This window comes from Canis lupus, chromosome 4, assembly GCF_048164855.1.
Source record: "Canis lupus baileyi chromosome 4, mCanLup2.hap1, whole genome shotgun sequence".
Taxonomy (NCBI): Eukaryota; Metazoa; Chordata; class Mammalia; order Carnivora; family Canidae; genus Canis; species Canis lupus.
The window spans coordinates 3,064,335-3,068,579 of NC_132841.1; positions in this window are offsets into that span (position 1 = coordinate 3,064,335).

Below are 4,245 nucleotides of genomic sequence, written 5' to 3' on the forward strand. Positions count from 1 at the left end.
GGAAATTATAGTATCTGTCCTATAGAGTGGTTATGAAGATGAAATGAATTGTCATAAGGATAAGTTACACAGCACATAGTAAGTGCCTAATAAGTGTTAGCTATTTTATTATAGCTGCATCTATCTGACATCAATTTGTCTTGGCTTTTAGTCGCCATGACATCAGCTCTGACCACAACTCTATGCCACCATGTGATTCCAGTGTTAAACACCAATTGTATTTAATTCCTATTTCTTATGCAAATTGCATAAGAAAGGCATCCTTGGGTCACTGTTTGTCCTTGGTCCAGTCACTCAAGATTATGAGAGAGAAGGGTCACCTGGTACAATCAATCTGACCTATGCCTAACCCTTCAGCAAGGGCCACGGGGGGGGGGGGGGCATTTAGGAGGTAGCTCAGGCAGCCTGGGAAGAGCCTAGCATGTCTACCCTACCAAGCAAGATGCCTGCCAAGTGCCTGCCAGTCCTTTGAGAATAGAATATAACAATATAGATCTTAGTACGAGAAATCTCTGTTTTGGAAAAAATGACTATTTGAATTTTGTTTTTAATTTCTGTAGGGTGTTTTTTGTTTTGTTTTGTTTTGTTTTGTTTTGTCTCCCCTTATCATTTACTGAAGATCTCTTCAGAAGAAGTTAGCTTATAACCACTATGCTTAACTGGATCCAGGATAGTGGTTTGGAATGGGTAGTTACCCCAGGGGTTAGGTACAGGGGAAGAAGGAATTACAATGAAAGAACCCCAGTTCTGAGCCATATATGGGCTTCCTTAGAGTTTCTTTCCCACCCCAAGAGTGGTCCTTAGGAAGGTCATCTCTACTAAAATTTTGAATGTTGTGTTTCAAATATCTCCCTACCACCTCCTTGTCCCTTGATACTCTTCAGAAACTTGACTACTAATCAGTTGTACTTAAGAACATAAAAGCCACTGTTAGTACATATATATGTTCATTGGGAAGAGTGAGTCCTTGGGTGCTATCACTTAGTAACCTCAAATCCTAGTGGTTTGTCAGATTTGCCAGCAGAAGGTGATGTTTTCAGGGAAGATAGAGTAGGATAAGTACCTTTTTGTAGTAGAAAGGGAAGGTGGAGTCCAGAGCATAGAGCATGAAGCTGAGGGGAAGCTCTTTAGCTGATGGGGTATACACTGGGTGCCCCATGAGAAAGAACAGATCTGGGGAGCCAAGGAGAAAAAAACAAAAAGGAAAGAAAAGCCTGTAATTAGAGATATAGGACTGTACTAAGACATTTATTCCAAATGTTTGCTTGAAAGCAACTTCTTAATGATGAAGAGTAAAAAATAACTTTAGGTTCAAATGAATGCTGTGCCATTGTGTGGAACTTGAGTAGTTGCAGCTGATGATTTGTCCCATCTTCCTAAGAGATGGTTTGCCCGTCTTCCCCAGATCACCTGGTCACCACTGCATGGAGTGGTGCATGCAATGGCTATGAGTCTCTCGAGTTGATAAACTGCAACATTGTTACCTATCAGCACTTTTTCCAAAAAAATTGTTAAGGAATTTACAAAAGCAAAACTTAATGGATAAAACCCAGAGGTTGGAAGTGCATGTGAGCAACCTCACAAGCCCTAAGGCACCTTTAGTGAGCACAGGTACTATATACACAGTTTTGTATTGTTTTTTTTTTTTTTTTTTAAACTTGACTCAAGATCTAACTTTGGATCTTCATAATCAAGCCCAGGGAAGATCACTCTTTTAAAGTTGTGAGAATAGGGCTATTTTTGACGGAAACAAAATTAGCTCTTCAACCTTTGCCTGGCCTCAAAGAACACTATAGCTAAGTTTATCTTTATAAGAAGAGTGAAGCATGCCTTACAAGAAGTAGAATGACTTCAACCAAAGTGGGCCTATGTTGCTGCCAGGGAAGAGCAAGGTAGAGTCTCCCATGCTGCTCTCAGGGTCCTCTCAGTTAAAAGGTTTTGGATCTTTATTCTTACTTAAATTGAGCAAAAAAAGATCCTTTGTCCTCCTTAAACATCAATGTTTTGATGCAAATATTTTGTTTAATTTTGCTTTGAGGGGATTTATATTTTCCTGCATCAGGAGTAGAAAGTAACCTTTCCAATGCTCTCAAGATTTGAATCACAGTTATACTGAGTACACAGTGATTAAAAGCCTAGATTCTAGAGTCCAATGCCTGCACCCAAGTCCCCACTCTGCCACCTCCTTATTGTGTGACTCCATTTATATTAACTTCCACTGAAGTAAACTCTGCTAATCTCTTATGAGCTAATATATGAGCAGCATGCACTTAAAACCATGCCGGAGATAGTTGTAAGCTCTTATAACTGTTGGCATGTTTCATGCACTACCTCATTTATTCTTCATAGGACCCTCATTGAAAGATCACAACCAGCCTTCTGAAATGGATACAATTAAAATTCCCGTTTTATAGCTGAAGAAATGGGGCTTAAGAAGGTTCAGCTACATCCCCAGGATTGCAGAGCTAAGAAATAATAGAGGGGGAATCAATTCTGGGTCAATATGGCTGCAATTAAGACACAAGCCAGATCTGCCCTAATCCATATATTCAATGCTAGCCATTCCTCAAAGATTGCTGGATATTTTGACAGTGTTTCTGAGAGACTGGACTGCCAACAGTGACAAGTGGAGCATAAATAACAAAAGGAAATCAACAAACATAAAGTCAACTGAAGCTCTATCACACTTTATTAACTTGGGGGCTAGGAGGGGGGATGTCTTGAAATCTACCAGCCTGACAAACAAACCTGAAGGAGCCGGAGTACGCACTGCTAGAAGGACACAAGATACAGTCACTATCCTTGTGTTAATGATAATATAGTTGGACAGACTAAACATTGTACTCAACATGCAAAATAATCATATTAATCACCAACAGGAGGCATAATGCATGATCAGCCTAAAATAGGGTTAATCAAGCAAGAATTTTAGAGCAAATGATGAGAATTGGCTCTTAAAAAAATTGACGTGAATCATGTGGTTTCGATATTAAGTGCTATAGGAGTTTGGAATTGGGGAGATAATGACATTACTGTAGGGCAAGAATTTGAATTGAGTCTTGAAAGAAGGAAGAGACTTAGATAACTGGGCAGGAGCTTGAAAGGGATTTCAGAAAAAGGGAAACATGACTGATGCCATAGGGTCAGGAGAAAGTGCAAAATGTCTAGGATGGAAAAGGAGAGAAAGAGACAGAGAGGGAAAGAAGGATGGAGGGAAGAAGAGAGAGAGAGAGAGGAAAGGAAAGGAAAGGAAAGGAAAGGAAAGGAAAGGAAAGGAAAGGAAAGGAAAGGAAAGGAAAGGAAAGGAAAAGGAAAAGAAGGAAAAGGAAAAGGAAAAGGAAAAGGAAAAGGAAAAGGAAAAGGAAAAGGAAAGGAAAAGGAAAAGAAAAAAAAGAAAGGAAGGAAAGAAGAGGGCTCACTCAAGAAGATAAGGAATTAAGGAATATAGCTGTCAACATGATTCAGCTTACAAAGAGTTTTCACAAATGATCAGTTACTAGCTAACTCTAAAGTAGAAATGTATAGATATTAGTATATCCATTCAAAAAATAAGTTGAAAGTTGAACATGTATACAGGTCTGCCTTCCATTAGTGTTGTAGCCTCTTTTGTTTTATTACATCATACAGCCCCTGAAGTACATAAGATAGAGAAAAATTACTTTTCAAAGTCAGGGAAAGAATGAAATGAGCATTACAGAGTCAAATTTAATTCTAGCACCTCACATGGAAAAACATCTGATACATTCAGGATGTTTCTACAGGGTTCTATCTTGAAGGCACATGCTCTCTCTCTCTCCCCCCTCCCTCCTTCCTTCTCTCCTATCATCTATCTATCTAATCTATCTATCTATCTATCTATCTATCTATCATCTATCTATCATCTCCATATATAAGGTGTCTATCTGAAGAATCACCTGTTATTCTTCTTTCCTTAAGTTCATTTCCTTTATCTAAAAAGTGAGCTTCATACAAAAAACATTCGCAGAGCAGAATGAATTTGACTAATCAGTATGGTCCCTTTTCAATGTCCTTCCTTCCTCCCCCTTATATTTTTAACTTAAGCTATATGCTAGTTGAGGATTTTTGAAGATTCATTTTTATGAAAATACCCCTCATAAACCAATTGAAATTATAGAATTTTGAAAACACTTATGTCCCATTCATATGAATGAGGGAAATGAAGTTTCATTGTTTAGAAAGATTCTGACATAAGGTAGAAAGATTTCAGATTCTTTTTTTTTAACT